This window comes from Urocitellus parryii, chromosome 8, assembly GCF_045843805.1.
Source record: "Urocitellus parryii isolate mUroPar1 chromosome 8, mUroPar1.hap1, whole genome shotgun sequence".
Lineage (NCBI taxonomy): Eukaryota > Metazoa > Chordata > Mammalia > Rodentia > Sciuridae > Urocitellus > Urocitellus parryii.
In genome coordinates, this window is record NC_135538.1 from 36,542,045 (window position 1) to 36,567,393 (window position 25,349).

The window sequence follows — 25,349 nt, forward strand, 5'->3', positions numbered from 1 at the left end:
ATCTACCCCACCATTTTAACGTTTTTCCAAGTGATTTGTATGCACACTAAGGTTGGAAAAGCTGCTTCCTGATACAATCATCTGTGAGAGCCTTTAAAGATACCAATGAATAGATTGAATTTCAACACATTTAAATCAAAAGCTGGTATCATCATGATTTAAACACTGCCCAGGAGATTCTAGGGTGCCCTTGGGTTGAGACTAGCTGCTCTATTCTTTTCCAAATGGGCCTAAAGATAAGAATCACCTAAAGCCCTTGTTTTTTAAAAAAAATATTCCATAGTTTAGGAATAGGGTCTACTGAATCAGAAATCAGAATTTTTAAAGGAGAGAGTTGTCCTTCTGCATATTTAACAGATGGTTCAGATTCCATTCCTTTCATCTGGTGACCTTGGGGGAACTAATTTTTATCTGTATCCTTACATCCTTCATCAGGTGATAAGAGAAAGTAGATTCACAAAGCAGGGAGACAAACATGGAAAAGAGAGAATGTGGGATGAGATATAGGTCCCAAAACATCCAATAGAATGGGGCAGAGGTGGAGGTGGGTCTCCAATCAGCTGACACCACTTTATCATTATCAAGAGCTGTTGCTGTACCTAGATCAGTGAATGATTCTCAACAACTCTAAATCTCTGTTTGGGAAAGGTTTGGTGCTGAAAGGTTACATTTCAGAGAAGATAACCAGAGTTTGTGGGGAAGAGGGAAAAGTCATCAGAATAGTTAATGTCTTATGATTAATAGTTAATAGTCTTATGATTCAGTGAGAAGGGAATAAGAACATGTTCTTCAGACTGGTGCAAAGCTACGTTTTGGATTCCTTACATTTTTATGTGATCCTCAGATTGAGGAATACTTATTTCAAAAATGTGTATTTTTTATTGGTATATATGACACAAAGACCAATAATACATTTCTAAGACTTACAAGGATTATATTTATTACATCTGTATAATAGCCATCTCAACATAGAATACCAGGTTGATTTGACAGAGTGATTCTTCAAATGATTATGTTAGATTTTGTTTAAAAATGTCTTCTTTTCAAAATTGTACTTTGCTGTATAGAATTATTTGTGTGTATATATATATATATATATATATATATATATATATAGTATTTGTAGTAGTATCTTAAGTATTTACATATCAGAAGTATGTGGAACACTCTGTTAGGGGCTACAAAGAGAAGATACTAGAGAATACAGTGCCTGTTTCTAAAGGGTTTAAAAATTTAGGGAGTGGTTGGTTGGAGGTCAGGACTTGTATGCACAAAAAAGAACAATAATGGAGCAAAGCATGGATTGAGAACCAAATAAGAAATTCAGATAGGACATACTGAAGAAGTTGAGAGTGCTGTGCTGCCTATGGATGCTATGTTACATGGAAAGTGCCATGTAACAGGGGGCTACTTTCTGTTTTATCACAAATTTGTGCTATATGACTTTAACAATTATTTACTTTCTCTCAATATTAGTTAGTTGAAGGAAAATACAATAGGAAAAAAAGAAGGAAGGAAGGAAGGAAGGAAGGAAGGAAGGAAGGAAAGAAAGAAAGAAAGAAAGAAAGAAAGAAAGAAAGAAAGAAAGAAAGAAAGAAAGAAAGAAAGAAAGAAAATTCTTCCTGAATTTCCCTTGCTGAACTTAAGAGAACTTCAGGAACACAATGAGTTATCTTATCTTGTGTGAATATCTAGAGGAATTACAAGACCCTAAGATAATGAGCACCTTTGTAATTAACATCCAAACTGGACATTTGGCTGATAACATTGGTCTGCCTTCTCCTTCTAGCAAAGGGTCCTGATTTCCCAACAAAGGGAGGGGAGTTGCAAAACAGCAGGACTTTGCTACAGTCAGTAATTAATGAAGTGCTAAAAGTGTCAGACCAGAGGCTCCCAGACTAGTGTGTGACTCAAAGGGATAAGAAGCACCAAGCATTTTAAACAAGTGTCACTTAAATAAACAGTAAGTCAAGTGAGTCCAGTCTGTGGAATGGGAAACTGTCTATTGATATCAGGAATCATTGCATGACTGTGTAATACAATATTATGAGGATTAGTCATTCTATTTTGCAACTTGTGAAAAACTGGAGATTTTCCCTCAGTTCTACAGAAGGTGAGCAATTATCTGCTTCCCAGTATTCAAGGAAGTCAAAATGAACTCCTCACACACAATGGTGTTCAAATAAATAACCAATCCATTACAGTTTCCCACAGCATGACTTTTCTTTACTCCTTTAATGAATATGAATCAATCAAGTTAATTATTAGTATTTGTGGACAAGTCAAATTATTTTGCTAATCAACTAATAGCTGGGGTCTCAAGGCCTAACAAGAATTTTCTTTACTGGGAGGAACATTACTGAGAAAAACATGATGTAAGTGGTCATTTTGCCAAAAATGAAATGTGGTTTTCTACATAGTAGAAGAATTCCTGACTAAATTCGGATACATGTTAAGATATTGTTCACATTAAAATTTGATGGTTTCTTATATTATCTCCAAGTTTCTTTATGTAAGTATTTAAAGTTGGGGGTTGTCAGTACTAAAATAACAGGATATTTGAATTTATCAACATATGATGGCAATTCCCATCAAACCGAACTCACTAAAGTATCTATATCCATAAATATATACATAAAATATTGTTATTCATAAAAATATGTCCATTAAAAATAATGAGTCATTTTGACTTTCTTTTCTACCTATAGTGTTCCTACTAGAATGGGAAGTTAAAAATGATCTGATGAAACTTGATAACCCTAGAGTGAGTGTTATTTCAATGAAGGATTTCATACTACTTCTGTATAATTGGTACAAATTGAGGAAATGTTTATATTGAATAAGTCTACCTGAGATTAAAAATGCAAAGCAAATTAAATAACTCTTAAATATGTTCAAATGTTAAAATTTTAGAAGTAAATAAAACCCTAATATTATTCTTTTTTTTCTTTCTTTTTGTTTTTTGCAATATGGAATATATATATATATATATATATATATATATATATATATATATATATATCTTGCCCTAAAGGAACATTAAACATTTGCAAATGAATATCTATTCATTTTAAGATATCTATTCATTTTAAGTATGAAAGACTGAATCTCATTGAATTGGTTTAGTGAACATTAAATTATAGAAATAAAGGCTTAGTGTTTGGTTGATTTGATTTGATAGCATTTATTAAATGTAAGCTCATTAAAAGAAACTATCTGCCTTGTACTAAAGCGATTACTGTGAATTTGGAATTTTAACACTTTAAATCATAGAGGCAGTATTTAATGACTTGACCTTAGAGATCTTTGGTTCTGGCACCAGTAACTGAATAAGTTAGAGATATAAATCAGTAGTCTATGCAACAGAAACATTTGAGATCCATCCATGGAAATACTCTGAGTTGTTTTGACTTTTTTTCTCTTATAGTTATTTCTTGGGAGGCGGGTTGCTTTGAAGATTGAACTTTCCATGTTTTAAAATGTGTATTGAAAAAAGAATTTATTGGATCAAGTCTTTTCCTTCAACATACTCTAGAGGGAGTCAAATCTAAGAAAGTTATGTTTGATGCATTTCAAGTACTGTTGGTTCTTTTTATGAGTTCCTTCTCTTGGTAGCAATCTGTTTTGACCCTCTTAGTTAATAAACCCCCAGTCCTTGGTTAGAACGTGAAGCTAATGAGACCAAGGAAGACACTGAGCTCTTGGGTGAATATCTTACAGAGAAAATCTCTCTTCTCTGGTCACAGCCCACTAGGGTCAGCACATGTACCAGTGCACAATTTGGCATGAATGAGGAGAGGGGGAAAGGTTGCACACTCAGGGCCAGGAAAAATCCTTCCTCCCCAACAGGAATAACAAACTCCAATTATAGAATTGTCAATTAGGGGTGTCAATAAGTAGCTGTTTGAACTTAGACAAACCACTTAACCCCTTGGAAATTCAGCTTTTCAATTCTGCTTAAATGAAAAGTTGAGTTAGACGGTCACAGGTCTAAATTTTATATTATTTTTACAGCAGATAGTTGTTTACTTGTATAAAAACATGTCTTGAAAATCTGGGTATGAACCAGAATCTGTTAGAAAAAGTTTGGTTGTCTGTCATTTCATTCTTAATATCTTTGTGCCAACACTACATACACAAAATCGGACTGCATGTATACTCCCCAAATACCTCCTGTGCATTTCCAATATTTATTTCTTTTATTGTACTACTTCTTTCACTTGAAATTCCTTCAACTTCTATTGACACTTGTAGACATCCTACGTGCTCCTCAACTGAGGTGTATGTGATCTGTGAAAAAAAAAATCATTGTTCCTTCTCAACATGATGGGCATGATTTCTGCTTCTTCTAAATTTCACTTCAATTTGTATTTTTTTCCTTTTGTCTTTCTCTTTTTAATACTCAGGAATGGACCCAAAGTCTCAAGCAAAATTTTTCTCTTTTTGACACTATCAAATCCTGCCTTGTGTTACAGGCTTTTTTTTTTTTTTTGACATGTCTTAATCTTTTAACAAATGTTCAAGTTCCTTAAATCCAGGGATCAAGTGATCTAATCTTTATATTCTCAATTTTAAGTAATATGATGTGCTCAAGAATATGTGCCATAAAAGCTGACAAAATGAATGAAAGGATACTTTTTTTTTAAAAAAAAGAAACTTAACTTTTGAAAAATTGTTAAAGTAGGCATAGAGTTCGTTTTAGTGAGATCACTAATTTCAACTCCTCAGGCTCCATAATGCCTAAGTTTCTGAGGAGTTGGTTTTAGGAAATTTTCTCCATAGGAATTGAAGGAGGAAAAAATACTTGGTATATGTTTTTTTTTTTAAAAATTGTAGTTTACATGCTTATTTCTAAGAACTCATATAGCTTCAGTGTTCTTTGGTGACTGGAAGTTGATATGTATCAGAAGCAGACTGTGAGTGCATACTTTAAAAAAAAAGAATTGCATAAAATGTTCACAAATCTTCTATAATCCTTGGAGGTGAGGAGTGGTCAGCATTTTTTCCCATAAGCTACTAATTTATTTTTGTATCATAAAAAGAATGAAATCTCCAAATAAAGATGCATGTGGAATCAGACATGCCCACATTGGTATAAGACGTGTATTAGGACTTTGTTCAACAGTTTCCTAGTTATTGTTGTATATTTTGTTATTTTTCCTTCTTTCTGTCTTCCTTACTTTCATTTATGCTTTTTGTTCCTTCCTCACAACCCATAGTTACCCAGATTTATATAGTAGGTTCACAATACATATTTTATTTGATTTTTTTCTTACTATTCTTTTTCCCTTAACCACCATATAAAATTTTACCTAGGGAAAAAAGTGACATGTGTGGACATATGTGGAGTTCATTGTTGTTTTAAGCTTCCAGTTACATATTCTCTCAGAGGCCTCTTCCATCCTGAACTCTTCATCCTTTATTTTCGCTCTTCTGCCTTTTTTTTCCAGTTGGCTGCCATTTCTCTTCTCTAAGGTATCCCACACTCTGGGAGCCACTTTCCTAGTGGCTGTAAAAACTTAAATCCCTAATGATAAATGTCAAGTGGTATGGATGAATCTTTTATACAGGTCATTCCCTACATAGTATCATGTTATGAATGTGTATGGCTTCATCAATGGGTGTGGGCAAGTTCTTCCCTCCTACTTCATGCTGAATTTCTTCAACTTAGGTATGGCTTCCTTACCTCTCAGTTCAGCTCCAGGCTGACAATTGAATTACATTCGTGTTGCTTACTTTTCTTATGTTGAGGCCTTTGTACCTCTTCTGGGATGCTGGGTAGGAAAACTTGGGGTGGCCACATTTAATTGTCATCTACAGATATATCTGAAAATAAACCCTACTGGTAATACAGAGGACTAGGGTTACTGACCAATCACAGAGTCTGAAACATTGAGGAGATTGGTGTCAAAGGCCAGATAGAAATATTGGATTAGAGAGGGATGAATGTCATGTTCAAGAGTGACCTAGGATTGGGGGTCAGGGTAGCCTGCATTTTTGCTGTGCCCCTTGGATGCATATTCAGATACTATTTGGGGGGTCGCATTACACTGAGCAGTGTAGGATGTGCAGTATCTAGAAATAGGAGAAACTTTATAATCAGTAATTGGCCAGGTTAATTTTTAGTTCTCTGTTGTAGAATGAGGATGCTTCCAAATAAAATCAGATTAAAGATGTGACAGAAAACAAAACCTATTTTTACCTGAACAGAATTTCAAAATAAAAATAATTAGCAACATCTCTGATTTTGTGGCCTTAGTGTTTTTGTCTTCTTTTCATAGCTTGAGTTGTGCTTTTAAATTATGGAGAAACATTTTGAGTATTGTCAGTCCTTAGAACATGGTTGATATCAGTCCTTTCTTTTGGTTTTAGAATTAACTTTAATTACGTGCTGGTTGTTTTTGCTATTGAAAAATGATGTAAGTGATGGTAAAATGTAACATCTCTATGGCCAAAATTAGTGAAATGCCAGATCCTATGACGTTATCATAGAATTGACCTATGTTCAATGTAGAGTCTGTTTGGGCTGCTAAAGCAAAATACCTTGGATAGGTTAATTTACAAAAAACAATTTTTTCCCCCAGTGTCTACAAGTCTAAGATCAAGATGGCTCTTCATAGCTGGGGACTTCTTGCTGTGTTCTCACATGCTAAAGGAAAGAGAAGCTCCTTTAGTTGGGTTTCAGAAGAGACCTAACCCCACTCATGAGAGTGAAGGCTTTGTGACTCAGTCACCTCCTGATACAAGACCTAAGGGGCAGGTTTCAGAGAGGAATGTTAGAGGAGCACAGGCATTCAGACCATGGTAGCTTAGATTTCAGGATTTTAAGACTGTGTCTCCCTCCATTTTTTTTCTTTCTTCCCTCCTCCTTTCCTTCCCTTTTCCCCTTCTTCCATCCTTCCCTACTTTCTTCCTGCCCCTCTTCTGTCAATCTTTTCTTTTTAATGCCTGGAAAGTATGGAAAAACTGACCAGTTAATGTGTGTGTTTGTGATGATCTCTAATCTTTTTCGGAGCTCCTAATATTAAAACCGATGATGCTAATGTTTGAATATCTTCAAAGAGAGGTGGTTATGTCACAAAATTATTTTTAGAATCTAGAACTGAACATACCATGGCTACTCTATGTTTTTACAAACACACATAAGTGTAGCACTAATATCATTTCTGCAGGAAAAAATTAGTGCCATAAAATCAATCTTCATAGTAAACTGTGGGCTACTTACAGCCTCAAACATGTTTCTGATAGCATTTTCTATCTTTATGGCAAGAGTATGGTTTGTGTTCCTCATATTGTGTATGTTCCTGGGTATGATTCTTACTAAGAATAGAAGTAGATAAACCAAAGAATTAAATATCTTATTTTAACTGAAAAATTTCTTAAGGTTAAATGGTATGGACGTGGAGAGCAGATGTATATTTCTATATTGCAATAATTATCTCAAACATTTAAATATTTTTTTAAAGAGAGAGAGAGAGAAAGAGAGAGAATTTTTTAATATTTATTTTTTAGTTTTTGGCGGACACTACATATTTATTTGTATGTGGTGCTGAGGATCAAACCCAGTGCTGTGCACATGTCAGGCGAGTGTGCTACCGCTTGAGCCACATCCTCAGCCCTCAAACATTTAAATATTAATTTTAGAAAACTCATTATAGAGAGGAAAACCTATTTCATTTATAGTAATGTCAAAATAGAGGGGAAAAAATTGGAGAAAAAGAAAAAAACTACATTGGGGACTGAAGTGCAGAAAATAAGGAACTTGGATTTATCATAGCAAATGCTCTTAAGTTTTACTTGTGTGATTATTGGTAGTTTTCTTTTGTTGCCTTTATATTTGTGTTCAGTCCTGTGCCAAGATATGTAAAACAGAATAAAACAAAACAAAACAAACAACAAACAAGCAAAAACACAAAGAGTCGAAGTTTCAGAAGGATCTTTTTCACAAAAATAAGTGTTTGCATTCTTTCTCTACTTTTCCTCTCTCTACCGCACCAAAAAAATATGTGCTCTCTGTGATTATGAAAATTATACTTTTTATTTCTTTATGCTGGATATCAAAGTAATAGATAAATTATTCTACTACTGTGGATAACTTGGGTGTCATTACAAATTATTTCATGAGGCCTTTGAATTCAGGCTTCCAAATTGCTCAACTCTTGTCATCAGATTTTATATATAGACTCTAAGAATATTCATTCATATTCACCTTTGCATTTGGGGGTTCTCTATTCAAGACTAGAGATACCTTGCCTTAGATGAAGGGTAACATCTTTGTGCACTGAGATGAGTAAGAATTGATGAGGACTTCTTATTTGGGTCTTATCTTGTTTTAGTACTATCTATGTCTTCTTGTCTCCTTGTGGGATGTTAACCACTGGACATATTGGAAATGTGTGATCTTTCTTTCTGGTTCTTTGTTTCATACTTAATTTTTATGCTTGTTTTCCATCTCTTTATTTCTGTTAGGAATTATATTTTAGCTTAAACTTGTCTAGGAATACGATAATTAAGTATCATTTTTGAATTCTACTAGTGATAAAAAATGATTTAGTGGCTGGGGATATAGCTCAGTTGGTAGAGTGCTTGACTTGCATGCACAAGGCCCTGGGTTCAATCTCCAGAACCACACACACACACCCACACACACACACACACACAAACACACACACACACACACACACACAAATGATTTAATGCTGGGCCTGGCCTGTAATCCCAGGGTCTTGTGAGATTGAGTCAGGAATATCAAGAGTTCAAAGCCTGCCTCAGCAAAAGCAAGGCACTAAGCAACTCAGTGAGACCCTGTTTATAAATAAAATACAAAATTGGGCTGGGGATGTGGCTCAGCGGTCAAGTGCCCCTGTCAACCCCTCCCCTCAAAATAGATTTCGTTTCTTTTTTCCCTTATTATTGAACAGAGAATATAAATTAGTAACTTTTGCTCATTTAGTTTTTCATTTTTTATTTCTACAATTACTACATTTACATAATTTAATAAACACATTATAGAATTAAACATTTATGTATTTTCCTCAATTCATTTGGCCCCACTTGCTTTCTCGGGTCTTGGCCATTTGCTCAGTGGAGATCTTTGTCTGTATTACTGTGCAGTTATCCCAAATATTACTTTCTGTCTCAGGCTGCCTGGCAAGAAGGTGGGCTGGTGAAGAGAGATTTGTGGCATAATCTAAATTGGGCTCTACTTATCTGAAAATCTGAAAATTCTCTTTCCACTCGTTGTACATTCAGATGAGCACTGAACGTCAGGCATGAGATATGCCTTTCCCAAATACTATTCAGAGGGGATGATTAACACAACCCAGAAGTTCAAGGGAGTTAACTTGTGAGAAATAGTTGACCAATGAGGAATTTGACATGAGAGAGAGCTGATTTTCTAGCCCGCTCTCCATCTGAACCTGACCAACTGTTCCAAATTACAGATGTTCCTTCTGACCTGCTATGATATGCCCCTCACTATGTTTCCACCTACCACTTTGCCAATTCTATACCACTCCATGTTGTTTTTGTTCTCCTTGGCTTTCGTTTGTTATTTTTCTTACTTACTGCACTAGTACTGCACATCTTCTTTCCAACCTGCCACCACCCTGTATAAAGGATGAAGATACAAGCTTTACCTTAGTTTCTGCCTTCTAGGAAAGTTAAAATTTGACAAATATTGATTTATTTTTAAATGAATCCCATTTAGAATTATAAAAATGTAGAAATTTAAAAAAATAGCTCTCCTTTTCTCTTTTCTTCATTCCCTTACTCAAGATGTTTAATATATGTTCTCATATATTTAGAAGAGATAATAATACATATCATTTTGCTTTGAGGAGTTTTTCTATAAATGGAATAATCATGTATGCCTTTTCATGCAATTTGATTTCTTCAGGAAGCTATGGATTTTGGAGACTGCCCTATAACAACAGAGTGCTCTCCTGCCTCTAAACACAGCATTCCACACTACGGATTACCAAGATGGTACCATGAGGATGTACCAGACTGATTTAATCCATTTCCTTTAAAATATATGTTTTCAGTAATTTCCAATACAAATAAGGCTGCAATAAATATTTTTTAATGCTTCATGTACCTATGTTTAAATATCTTCTGGGACAGAAATACTATAAATAATATTGCTGAGAATAATGTTAACATTTGTTTTACCGGAAGCTCCAAGTTCTATATCTTTTAAATTCGCATTTTTTTTTCTGTGATCAATTTCAGCTACACTTCTAGGAGCACTGAATATTATAAATCTTTACATAGTGCTAAGTTCATCTGTGAAAATGACATTTCATTTATTGTTTTAATTTGTATTTCCTTAACTGAGAAGAACAAACAGCTTTCTAAGTTTACTGAGTACTAAAACATCTAAAAATACCCATTTTTACTCTTTCCTTATGGTATCTTTGGGCTCACATGAATGAATGATAAAATACATGAGAATATTTTACTCTCTTTAGCCTTTTGTATTATTTGATGTACTGATTTTTGGAAATTTATTGTTATATGAGGTCATTTGTAGCACATAACAGCAATAATTTTTATGTTTTTCTCACTCAGTTTTATTATCAAATGAGTATTTAAATTTAGTTCTATGCTTAATAGAGTTCAACCCTTATCATAATTTTTAAATTTCTGGGCTTGACTAATTCTTAGTTCCTAGAAAAACATAAGAACAAAACAAGCCAAATTAGAAAAGCAAAACCAGAAATTTTCATACTTAATGATGTTTTGGCATGTAGCTTTGTAGATATTTTCTCTGCATATTTTTATATTATACAAATGTACTTTTTAAATATCTTACTACCTGTTGTTTTATTTTTTAAGTTCTTAAGAGACAAATGATAATTCGACATATTCATGGGGTAAAATGTAATATTTTAATACTTATTAATTTACAACCTACTTTCCCACTTAACTGTATAATTCAAACATTTTTGAGTATATTTCTTTTCTTCATAAATGTTTCAGTGTGATATATTTCTGAGCCCTTGAATATTTAAGAATGTTTTTTAGTTGTCTTCTTGGATGAATAATAACTTGGCTGAATATTAAATTATTGGGTCAAAAAGTTTCTCTCAATTGCTTTTGCCAATTATTATTGCAGAAAGAAAGCTTATGTAAGCTATTGTTTTCCTTTATTTTCATCATGTAAAAATATTAAATATAAAATATTAATATTAAAAATAATATTAAAAATATTAAATATAAACAAAAAATAGTTGTTTATTTTTATGGATTTATTCTGATATTTGATTTGATTTTACTTTTCAAATCCTTTCAGTTAAATCCTCTCTCTCTCTCTCTCTCTCTCTCTCTCTCTCTCTCTCTCTCCTTTTTTCCTTTTTTTCCCCTAGAAGTTCTTTGTGAGGGACATTACAGCATAGTCGTGGAGCAGACTGTGAAGTTCACTGACCTAGTTTGCAATCTTCTCTTTCTCTACCAGCTTTGTGACCTTGGGTTACTACCCATTGTACTTTTTTCTACTCAGCTGCCATATCTGTAAATAAAAGCATGCATTATCTAGGAATTCAAACATGCAAATGTTTGTAATGTTCTTTGAAAGATGTCTCTGTCAACTGTCATTGCTTATTAGATCTTCATTACCTCTCCTACATATCTAGCATTTACTTCTTTTCTTTTCCACAGTATTTTGTGAGAATATTTCAAGCATGTCCACTGCATCATTAGTTTGAATTCCTCCAGGGTTACAGATGTCATTTATGCTCTCTGATGTGTATTTTAAGTCTTTTAAAGCAGTGTAACTTAAGAAAGAAATCCTCCCTCATTTCATCTATATCTCCTTTTTGGTGATTCTGCTGGATTTTCATCTCATTTTATGGCTTTCTCTTCTGTTTCATAAATGTTGTAACTTCTTGTGTCCTAATTAAGATACCAAATGTTTACATTTGAAACATTGTTTTTTCAAAGTTCTATCTCTTTCATTGGACATTTAATTCGATGTAACATTCCTCACATTGACATTACTTATTTTTTCAGAGCTCAAGATTTTTTTTTCTTTTTCTTTGTATCTATTTTTGATGTTTGGCAATGCACTGTCTGTATGTGTTTCCCTTTGCCTTCAGAATTTATTTCATTTAGTGATGATTAATTCCAATTCCCAGACTCATAACTATAATCATTGGTTGGTGCAGAGTTGTCCCCAATATTTACTGTCTGCAGCTGTTTAGTGTCACTATTTAAGATGTAATCTACTCTTACATGACATTGCCTGCTGTAAGTAATTTTGAGCACATGAGTACATTAAATACTACAATCTTCAATATTCCCTTCTTCCACAAACCTTGTATCTACCTATAACTCTAATGACTCACTTGAAGAAGTATAGCTTTTAGAAATAAATGTGACCTCATCATTCATACTCTATTTATACCTTGTTTGCAACAGTTTGCAGACTTAGACAAGAGATGGATAGGAAGGTCCTAATGGTGGGGTGGAGAAGTGAATGTGAGAGAAAGCTTCAGTCTGATCCCAAACCCAGTATCTGACACCAGGGATATAGTGTATTACCCTCTTAATCATTCATTTTTGATCCAATAATTTGTGATGAATTCATTTTCTACCTAATATGTACATTCCTTGACATGTGTTAAGTGCTCAACAAATGCAAGTCCTGGCATTTTCTTTCTGGTGGGCAGGATTATTTGGATTCTGGTAGTACCGTTGAGTGCATTATTGAGAATTATTTCTAAATGTTTTCTAAATTGTGGTGTTAGTTTCCTGCCAGTTTTAATTACCAGTCCCATTTTTTTCAGTTTTAAATTGACGATGATCAGCAAGAAGTTTATCAGAGACTTCCAGCCTTTGTTTTTTTTTTTTTTTAACTGAGTCATGTATATACATTTCAGAAGTATTGCTCTGGTGTTGCCAGGAAAGATACACCAATAGGCACTGAGCTTGAGAAAGCCATGATGTGTAGTAGGTTTTATTAACAAACTTAACCCAAAGTGATGAAGATTTGGACATTGGAAAGAGGAGATTTTGGAGGAGAATAGGATATACAATAGATATTTGGAAAATAAAATAGATGTACTTAGTAATTATGCATGATATCTAGGAGAGATTGATGAATAAGAGGAAAAAGCCTACAATGACTAACAGATTCCAACTTGCACTATTGATTCAATAACTTAGTGCAGAGGTGGAGTAGGTTCTAGTGCAGGAAATTAAAATTTTCAGATTTTGATATATTGGACATGTGGAGTCTGCAGCATGTCCATTTGGAGATATTCAGGAGGTAACTACAATGACGGACCTGTAATTTAGAAGATCAGTCAGGGTAAGAGATATGGGTTTGGGAGTTACCAGCAATAATGAATGGATATGTTGCATATGAAGGGACAGATGCCAGGAAAAGGCAAGAATATAGGTAGGTGGATCAGTAGAAAATTAAAATAATCCAGAAGAAATGATAACTGACTACTCCAGAGTAGTAGTAACAAACCAGATGGAGGGAAGGTTCACATTTCAGAAAGCTTGCTGTGTATGCACAGACAAAAACAAGGTAGGGAGGTGGTTAGGAAGACTCATCTTCTGGAAAGTGACAGGTGGGACTGAACACAGAGCTCAAGGCAAGTTGCAAAGATTTGGAATGGCTAACATGAGCAAAGGAGGGTGAGGGTGGGGGACAAAAACCAGGCACAGTTGAGACCAGAAACCAGAACCCTTAAATTTGTAGGTAACAACTTTCAAAATAAAGGATTTTCTCCTTATTCCTCAGTATTAATAGCAGATGCTTGAGAGTCAGTCTCTCTCCCTCTCTCTCTCTCTCTCTCTCTCTCTCTCTCTCTCTCTCTCTCTCTCATTAAACAAGTTTGGAGGTTTTCTAGATACTGCAAAAAGACCAGGTACTTGGAATTGTCAAAAACAACATAAGTGTTGGACTACAGAGGTGTAGGCTATGCAGAGCAGCAACTGAAACAATGCATGTGGGGTGGGGTCGTTAACATTCAAGGGAAGAAAAGATGGGTAAAGGGATCAGTGATCTTAAAAAGGGATCAGTGACCTTAATTTGACTGAAGACTGGGTGTCTTAGCTTTTGTGAAATAAGTTTGGAAGAGATAAAATTTGCAATATTTATGAAAATTTGTTCCTTATATTTAGATTTCACTTACTCATTGTTTTCCCATCTCAGAATGCTCCCAATATTAAGTACAGATCATATATGAATGAACATAAAGTGGCTTTACTGTCTGAAAAAAAGTCTACTGTCTTCTAGATAGGATCTTTCCATTTGTATTCATGTTGCCAAGACTACCTATATAGCTCTGATGTATATTTCTTAGTCACAGTTTTGTCTATGGCCTGATATCTCAGTGTAATAACCATCTTGTGAGCAACAGAGATGGCTATCTTAAGGATACACCCCAACAATAAAGAAATCACATGACTGTCAGATGTTTTGTGATGACTGCAAGGACAGGTCTTCAACATCTATTATTAACCTTCTACACTGGCCATACTGTTGAAATTTTACTTGGATAGACTTTTTAAAAAAATGCTAATCTCATGATGACAATGGATTCATAATGAGATTGACTTAGCAGCTTCTTTGCATAGGCGGAAGTGAGTGACCAAGTAGATGCATGACTGGAGAAGAGGATTATAGTAGTTATAGAAAAACCACAAGTTATTATTACTATTAATTTTTAGTCCAGTATAGTTCTTATATGTCTGTAAGTTTATAATTTAATAACAGTGAATGACAGGAATGAATTTAGCCACTTGTAATTTTGCTTTACTTTCAACCTTGTAAAAGAATAGTAGTAATTATATATTTACTATACATGTAGCAATTGTATACTTATTATACATGAACATACATATTTATAAAATGTCATTTATGCTGATAGGTTGGTCAAATCACTTAATAAATATGGCAAACTAAACCAACTAACAACCTAAATATTTTTTTCTGGAGTGGTAATATCTATTTGCTTCTGTGATGGTCTGTTTCCAAAGATAACTGCCCACTCTGAGCTCCTTTAGGGCAGAAATTTTATGTTACTCATTCTCTTTGTATGCCTTGCGGAGAACACTGATTTAAATATAGAAGATGATCAATGACTTTCCTAGCATAAACAATACAGAAGGAAATACTATAAACTAAAAAGAAAATTACAATTTAAAATATCATAAATTCTAGGAAAAAAATTCTATTGATAGTAATAATCATACTATTTTGAAGCCCGGAATAATACCATGACCACAAATTCTAGTATGCAGTTATTGAAATAAACAATTTCCTTTTTTCTGTGACACTGAGTCAAGTGAGTATATAAATCTGGTCTTGGCTAATTTGGTGTGGCCGGGAGGATGGTTTGATGCATTACATGGATTGGTTTGGAAGGGTGTGCCATTTCCCTTTGTCTCTGAAATGACTCAGTTCTTTTTGTCCCTGCTTAAGCAGCCTCTTCTCAATAATGCTTTTGCTTTTGAGTGGGAGGACTTGTTAGACCACAGACTTCCAGGCTCAAGTTTTGTATATCCTGATGAAAATTCTCAAGTTTCCCTACTGAATGTAAACATCTCCATGATGTGTTTAAGCTGAAGCTTGCTGAGTATTGGCGGAGATTTGCTGAAGCGAATAGACTGGTGCATTTGTATTGATCAGGTTGATTGAACACAAAAGTGATAAAACATAATACTTTAAACTTGGTGAATATTAGGGTTCTTGTCTCAGTCTACCACGTGCAGTGTTACTTCCTCTTTGCCTCTCAGTCTCCTCCTCTCTTACAGACTCTCTGAATTTATTGGCTTCCTTTCCTCTTTGCCTGATATTTAACTAGAGTCCCTACATTTAGTTTCTTTTCTAATATTTTTGTGTTAGGATACTTCATCATCTCTCCCTGCATCTTTCTTCATCTATATTCTGGCATGGCAGCCCCAAGCTAATTTTAATGCTGATAACCTTTTAAAAAGGGATTTGAAAATATTTCAGAGAACCCCTTTGAGGAATGCCATATAAGCATGGTTCAAGGTCTCTACATTTAATTTATTTTATTATTTTTAAAAAATATTTATTTTTTAGTTGTAATTGAACACAATATCTCTATTTTTTATTTATTTATGTGGTGCTGAGGATCGAACCCAGCGCCTCTCACGTGTGAGGCAAGTGCTCTACTGCTGAGCCAGAACCCCAGCCCCTCTACATTTATTTTAAAAGGCTTACAGTACTAACCAGGATAAATGAATTGAGTATTGCTGATGTGATAAGTGAAAAGCAACATGTCCATACAACCCGATTTACAGTATTACCTTTTGAGATTTGCAACTCTGCTGAACATCCGAAGGACATTAATAAAAACCAAGTGCAAATTGGAATAGAGATCCAGTATAACTGATGTGAAACTGAGTCAAAGGGGACAAAGCATAGGAATTCTAAACCCAAGTTCTATCAACTAGGGAAATCTGGTTTAGGATAGAGTTAACGTATTCAATGTATCTTTAGGTATGACTGAGTTTATTTTTAGTAGATATGCAGAAGTTTTTGAAAGTAGTTATAGAAGGCCAATGTTTTGGTATCTAAAATATAATAGAAAAACATTACCTGTAGCACTTGTATAGATTAGTTTGCCCTTTTAAGTTCTCTCACATCTATTGTAAGTCTAAGTATCACTTAGCTCCTGAAGGTACTTCGAAGAACAGAGGTGAGTCTGTTATGATAGCTTTTATAAGCAACCTATTTTTGATTATTTTTAAAATCCTTGTGGAGATTTTTGCCCTACTTGGAAGCTAACAAATTAGTTTGTCAGTTTCATGGATGCAGGCAAAAGACGTAGGATTCCTGTTTCAGAGACAAAGGACTGGATTATTAGCAAAAGCAATGGACAGATTATCAACATTTATTTTTTCATGCTGGTTTCCCATGCTCCAGTTCTGAGAAGACAGTGCAAATAGGAGTTAGGTAATACCTGTACATACAGTGACACATTAAAAGTAAAGGTCCTGAGACTAGGGAACCTGAGTCTTTTATCGTATGCAGTAATCATTCCCCTGAACTACAACGGCTACTGTGAAGGTAGCCATACAGGACAATAACCAAACTGCCCTCTCCTTTGGTCAGAAAGAAACATTGTCTGTCTATACCCATGCTCCCTGTTTTACAAATATCTTTTAAATCATAGTCTGTAAAAATTACTCTGCTCACAGATGTGAAAAAATGGAAGAAATTCAGTTGTGAATTATCTTCCAATAATATAAACCCTGTTTTTGACACCAGTTTGGCTTCTGTTTAATTTTCCCATGAGTAGGCGACTTGAATGGCCCCTGTAATCAATCTGATCAACAGAAGCTGAGACAAATCTGTTCAATTTGTCTCATAAGGAATTAAATTAAGTGTACTATCAGTAGGACTCCAGGCGGCAGAATGATGCCAACCTGGAAGATTGAGTGTGGTTGAGTTTGCCATCTCCACTCAGCTAGGAAGGTTACTACCATCCATCTGTTTTGTATTTTTGGAAGTTTTTTGAGATCTTCCTTCTGGCTTTAATTATTCCTTTTCTTTTGTCCTTTTTATTCCTTTACCATGGTGTGTGTGTGTGTGTGTGTGTGTGTGTGTGTGTGTGTATGATTTTATACAGGAGAAAGGATAAACACATATCTTCTATCCATCATACATAACTGGAAGCTACATGGTTTTCACTTTTAGACTGTTATTTGTGGGTTAAAGAGCATAAAAATTATTTAACTCTTCATTAGTGAGTGGTATGCTGACAGAAGTTTAATAACTGTTTCTCCAAAAAGTAAAACATAAAAAAACTCTGATTTTAAAAATGAGAAGCCCTGATTTTTGGCATTTGCCATTTTTTTTTGTAATAATATAAATTCCCTGCCTAACAAAGTCGATATCCAGCTACCAATGTGATGTCATTGGACACAAAGTTGGGAAGGGATGTACATCATGGATTCTTATGAGTCAGTGTGACCTTTCTCCAGCATATCTCAGAGTACATGAATATAATACAAGAAATAAAAATTAAAACAGTAGTCTAAAAAAAAAAGCTTCTCCTGTAGATACCCTACACTTAAAAATGCCTCTCCTCTAGATACCCTACATTTAAGTCATCGAGTGGTCTGAGAAGCTTATTACATAGTTCTGACAGAACAGTGGTACTATGGTGGCCTCTTAAGGCTGTAGGACATAAGAGGGTTTGATATTTTTTCTCTTGGTAAGTGATTCTACCTGTCCCTATTGAATAGCTGTGGTAATAATATCCAGCCTAATATTCTTCTAACATGACCAATCTACCTACCGTTCAAAACCCCCCAAATGGTTCTAGCAGCCTTGCTTCATCCATTCACAGACAATATAGCACTATCATAAACATTTCATGACACACTACTCATTACTCCAGTTTCTGACCTCTTCGTGATCTCTTCAGCTTCTGACCTTTTGTATCATTTCCTGTCTATGTCTTCACTTTTGTTTCTTACATCTTCTGCCCAATAATATTCCTCAGATAGTGACTGATAATCCCAGGATTATATGTGTTTTTGCTGCTTGGCTTGTATCTGTTGTTCGGTGCTCTGCAAAACAAATCTGAACGAGCCAGGCTCCTGGATTCTATCTCAGGCCTGAAAACTGCTCCACAGGGTTGAAGTTCACACTGTTTTCACTAGCTTTTATGAAAAGAAGTAAAACTTTTCCCAAAGCATGAACATCCTCTATAAAGATTCCCAACAGATGGCCATTGAGCTTTTACTTGATTTGTATCTTCTGGTTTGACAATATAGTGACAAATATTGAATTGTAATATGCACTTGGGAAGTGTATTTTGAAAACGATTTTGACCAAGACCCAGGCCATGGATTTGAAACTTTTCTAATGGACGAGATGTATTAATAGGTATGAAACATTTATTATTTTCATAAGACATGCAAATTGCCCAATTGTAAGTAGTTCAACTATTACTTGGGTTCTTAGAAATATGAAGGTTTTTGAAAAGCTTTTCTTGAGTTATATAGATATTTGATAATAAAAGACCACTAATATTTGAAATACATGACCTTGAAAACCATAAAAATAACAACAACAACAACAACAACAAAACCCATAAAAATACTCTCATATAACAATTTGTGATATTTAAGCCTGGAGAAAGCATAGTCTGAGGACTGACATAAGTCCAATGTGAGTGATTGCATAAGAATTTTCAATCTATACATGTCTTTGTTCTATTTCCCTGTATGGTCTTAATATTCTATTTTATTAATAATTTTCTTATTTTGATTTTTTGATATTTCAATTTTACCATGTGATTCTGTTTATTCTTGTAAGTTATGAATTAAAGCAAGTTTGGTACAAAAACATAAAATCTTCACTGATTTTCTAATTATTCAATTCACCAGAGATCAAACACATTGGAAGAGAATATGGCCTTAACTATATTTCTCAGAGATTCTGGATTCTTTCACTCTTTTATCAGAATGCAAAGAGACGTGCTGTACTTAGAAATAGTACCTCAGAGTTTGACACTAGGAGAAATCCTGTGGATTGTTTGGCAGTCAGAAATTTGTAGAATCTCAAAATGTATTAAAGACAGAAATTAAACATTTTTGAACAAAGAAAAAAAACTGAGCACCAAGGAGATGAAAATAACATGATCAATGCCATACAATTGGTTAATGACAAAACCAGGACCTCAATTTACATCCCACTATATCAAATTCAACATTTTTTTTATACTATAACCTGCTGTTATTATTTTGGCTTGTTTGAAAATGAGTTAATGTTGCAAAACTCAGGAATGAAAACCAATGATACTTAGGAAAAGACAAGATAATGTTCTCAGGGAATATGGAGCTAATTCATGCTGAATTGCTTGAGGAAATTGAACTCATAACCAGTATGTAGAGACAGGTCACCAGGTTAAAAAGTGAGTCACAGATCTTAAAAATTCAGGGTGTTTTGTGACCAATAGCATTTGAAGTTATACAAATCAGATAAAGATAATCAAATCTCATACCACAGCACATAAATTGATTGCCCCAGGGATCCAGCGCCTCCTTCTCTTCCTCCCTCTCCCGTATGAAGTAATTTCTTGGCCCTTAGAACTGTTTTCAGGATTTATTCAAAGTGTTGCTGCCAGAGTCCCATCCCATTTGGCACAAAGAAGGGAACAAAGCCCCCAACAACTCCACTGCTTTCTACAAGGGATTTGACTCCCACTGTCTCTTCCTTTCTTGGCTTTGGGTAATGACAGATTGCAGAATCAGATGTTGCACAGAAGTCCTGATAACAAGTTAGAAAGATGATCACTGCTTGCTTGCTCTGTCAGGTTTCTTTTTTATTAGAAAGTTTACTATCTATACTGCCAGGACTTGAGGAAAGAGTCCTAGCTCTATCTTCCCAGGTGTTTAGTTCTGTCTGGCAGGAACGCAACTAATGACCTCCGGAAGACCAGACTGATTATCTCTGTAGGTCTATTAACTTATTTCACAGGATGCTAATATGTGTCAGTCACTCTAAGACTTCACTTAGCAAATCTTTCACACTTGGACCCGATCTGAAAATAAAAATCATTTTGACTTTTTCATAATGGATTGTCTATGTATGTAAGAAATCAAGCTCAGGGGAGCTTTCTATAGTAGGAAGAGCACATATGTACTTAGAACCAGAATTTTGTAATCAGAATTTGGAGTCTGAATATAGGTTCAGCTGCTCTTAATACACTTCTTAGGTTCAATATCCCACACTTGTAAAGTAAGTGCAATAATACTCTGCCTGCTGAATAGTAATCTGTGAGAGTCAAATGGAAGAATTTACATGAAGATTTTTCTGTAAACCATATAGTCTATAGAAATGGAGGCTTTCATTATTACCATCTGAAGAATGTGGGAGAATTGAAGAAGAGTTGGTGCCACAAACAACTGGACTGATTAAAAGATATCAATTTCAATTTGCTTCCAAGAGATTGTGTATCTGACTATCTCAACACTGTGACACTGCTATCTGTAGAGCAGATAATAATACTGTCCTAAGGGCTGTGTAAGTACATATATGATGGTACATATATGTCAGTACATATATGTACATATATGATGTGTAAGTGCATACATGATGGTTTTTACTGAAAGAGAATTTCCATTGTTGAAGGATATCCCCATGAAATGACACTTTTTGAGTTGCATTCCGGTTCACTGACAGTAACTTGAAGTTCTGTAGAGTGCCTGATATGAAAGTGAAAGAATATTGAATTGGGACTCATGAGTCCCAGGTTCCAGTGTTCCTGCTGACTAACCCTGAATAACAAGAAGGACAATAATGATGGTGTGGAAAATGCTGACAATGGTGAAGATAACAGCAGTAGCAACAAGATCTTATTGAGTAATTACTCTGGGCCAGACAGTATGGTAAGTGCTTTATATGCATTAAATTATTAAGTCCTTTCAATAATTGTGCTATAATTATCCCCATTTTACAGATGAGATGACTCAGAATAAGACCTGAAATTATTGATATTAAGAGCCAAGGTTTTGTCCTGATAGCCTCATTTCCAAACTCATGCATTTACTCAATCCTCTGACTAATGTTCCTCTACCTTGGCTACTTCAGTCCAAGGGTTGGTGAGTATTCTCAAAAAGGGCTTTTCAACAATCAAAAAATCTTAACATCAAACAAACAAACAAAAACAATCCAAATAACCCAATCAAAAAGTGGGCCAAGGAACTGAACAGATACTTCTGAGAAGAGGATATAAAAATGTTCAACCTCTCTAGTAGTTAGAGAAATGTAAATCAAAATTACTCTAAGATTTCATCTCATTTAGTCAGAATGACACAGCTATTTATTAAGAATACAAACAACAATAAGTGTTGGCAAGGATGTGGGGAGATAGGCACACTCATACATTTTTGGTGGGACTGCAAATTGGTGCAATCAATCTGGAAAGCACTATAGAGAATCCTTGGAAAACTTGAAATGAAACCACCATTTGACCCAGCTATCCCTCTCCTTGGTTTATACCCAAAGGACTTAAAAACAACATACTACAGGGACACAGCCACATCAATGTTTATAGCAGAACAATTCACAATAGCTGAATTGTAAAACCAACTCAGATGCCCTTCTATAGATGAATGATTAGGGAAACTGTTGTATATTTACACAATGGAATATTACTCAGCATTAAAAGAGAATAAAACATGGCATTTGCAGGCAAATGGAAGTAGATGGAGAATATTATGCTAAATGAAGTTAGCCAGTCCCCCCAAACCAAAGGCCAAATATTTTCTTTGATATGCAGATGCTGATGCATAATGGGAATGAGGGGAACATGGGAGGAATGGAGGAATTTTAGATAGGGCAAAGGGGAGGGAGGCAAAGGGAGAGGGTGTGGGGGCAGGAAAAATGGTGGAATGAGATGGACATCATTACCCTAAGTACCTGTATGAAGATACAAATGGTGTGACTCTACTTTGTGTACAACCAGAGACTTGAAAAATTGTGCTCTATATGTGTATTGAATTGTATATGTATTGAATTGCATGCTGCTGCCATATATAACAATTTAGAATATATAAATAATATTTTAAAAAGGGCTTTTCAAACCCTATCATTTTGTAGTTTGATTCTTTCTCTTTCTTTCTTTCTTTCTTTCTTTCTTTCTTTCTTTCTTTCTTTCTTTTTTTAAATTTTTGTATAATATAGAACTCATGAAGCTGCAGTTTGGGTGTTCTTTACCTCTGTAGTGGAATCATATTGCCTGAATTTTCCAATGCATATTTATTGTTTTCTGGATCATTACTTATTGAAGGCCTAAATTCTGCTACTACTGTTCAGAGAATGAGTAAATATTCAGACAAGGAAGATGTTTTTTTCCAAAATGAAATATGACAAATATATGAAATTAAGAATACTCCTTTACAGTGATGCAAGGATAGGGTATTTGGGAGTTGAGAAAGCAGAGAAACTTGGAGAATAGCAGGTATTGCTAGTACTGGTCTAAAGGCTTATTTAAAAACACTACTTCACCAGCAATGAAAGAGTAAGTTAGTTCACCAATACAGGACTCACTCAATGAAGAATGTTAGAGTTAGAAGAAAATTTAGAGAACATCTATTCCCATAGCTCTATTTTAGAGAAAAGGATTTTTAAAAATGTAATTGGAAATATCATAGGCTTTGGAGTTTCTCATATCCAAATATAAATACCTACATTGCTACATTAGCATTTTCTTTTAGAAAATTATTTGTTTGGGACTCTTTAAAAAAGTGAGAGTTGTATAAGTTGAATATTTCTTATCTGAAATGCTTGGGACCAGAACTGTTTCAGATTTCAGAATTTTTAGATTTTAGAATATTTACATACACATAATGAGATATCTTGGGAGATGGGATATAGTCTAAAGAAAAGATTCACTTATTCCTTATACACATAGCCTTAACGAAATTCTAATGAAAATATTTTTAATATTTTTGTGCATTTTGATTGTGATCCAGCACATGAGGTCAGGTGTGGAATTTTCCACTGGTGGCATCATGTAGACCCTGAAAAGATTTTATATTTTGGAACATTTTCGAAGTCAGATTTTTGGATTCGCTTTTTACACTATCTATCTCAGTAAGATAGACACAAAGTAACTAGAGGGAGTCTAATGAGCATTTAATAAATATTAATTCTCCACCCACTTACATATCTGATCCTTCCTGAAAGTGTCCAATTCCATCTCACCAAGTTCCCTAAGGTCCTCTGACATCCCCAGTCAGCAATGGTGCCTGTGCCTGTTGGAGGTTTGGTCTATTCTCTAAGAAGAATTGCAATTCCTGTATTTATTTATTTATTTATTTATTCATTTGTGCTCAAATACCTCCTTGAGCCTCAATGTGCCACATTGAAAAACAAAAAAAAGTGCATCATATAGTACAAAAGAGAGAAAGAGGAAGTTTTATATCCTAAAAAATACAAAAAAATGCATTGATCTCATTCTTTCAATTAGTCCCTCTTTCTTTAAAAAATTCTTCCTTGATTCTTTTTCTTTTGCTTTCCATTTCACTGGACATTGGTACTATCATTTGTTATCTGAATACTTTTGAAGATTCATTCAAAAGTTTCCTTATATTAATCATTGCTATTTCAATAGTCTTATTAAGTTTAAAATTACTAAAATAACTGAAAGAGAAGCAGTAGCTTTGCTTATGTCCCTTTTCTCATTCTTCACTTATTTCTTAAACATTGTTATTCTGAATAACTCTCTAATATGTAGGAATAACCTTTCCCTCTGTTTCTCACACAAATAATTCACAGTGTCTTAACATTTCCATTATAATCCTATGTTCATTCCTTCAATATTCTTATTTTTCTCAAACTTTATCTTCATTTTTCTAAGCATATCAATGCGATGAAACAAATTTTGTCATTTTGAGACCTCTTCTCATTTTCTGTCTCCTTAGGCTTTCTACTCTTAATGTCCTTTGGATGTATTTTTTTCCCTTGAGGACTCAGGTGTTGGAAACTTTTTCCTTAGTTCAGAAATGCAAGGAAGTGGTGAAACCTTTAAGAAGTGAGGCCGAGTGGAAGGCAGGCTATGATGTCACTGGGGAGGCTGCCCTAGGCAAGAATTGAGGCTGGTCTTGAGGAGTGAGTTAGTTCCTGTGAAAGTGTACTGTCAGAAAAAGAACAAACCTGCCCCTTCTGGTCTCTGAGGGCTTTCTGCTTCAGCATGTGGTTGCTCCCTTTTGCAGGTACCCTTGCCAGGATGCCATGTTGTGATGGGGCAAGCAGGCCCCTCACCAGAGGACAAATCAATGGGGTTGCCTAATTTTGGACTCTCGTTTTCCAAATACTGAAACACCCAGTTTCAGGTATTTCATTAGAGAAGTGGAAGATGTACTAATAAAACTCCCCTAAAAGTTTCAAGTAATTTTTTGTTCTCACATGCATGAAAACAGTATGATGTTTTGGATATCCTCTTGGAATATATGATCTTATTAGTGCAGCCATTCAGCCAAGTTAATCTTGTTATCACAAACCTCTCAAACTTACTTCCTTCCCATTACTGTAGACAGTATTTCAGCACAGATCTTTAGCAAATCATTTTTGAAATCTTACAGTATTTACTATTCAATCTCTTCTTGCCTTCATTAAGCTGCATATTTTTTAGCAGGAAAACATTGTTCTTTGACTTGTCTCTTTTTTCTCAACAGCAACTGCTTAGCCTACTTTTATATTACTTATTAAAATAACTCCAACTGTTTTTCTAAGATGGAAAACAAAATCATTTGACTCCAGTTAGATCTGTCTAATTTGATTTCACGTTACTCTAATAACAATTAAATTCAAGTTTTTACTGTCAGCACTACCCCTTCCTTACACT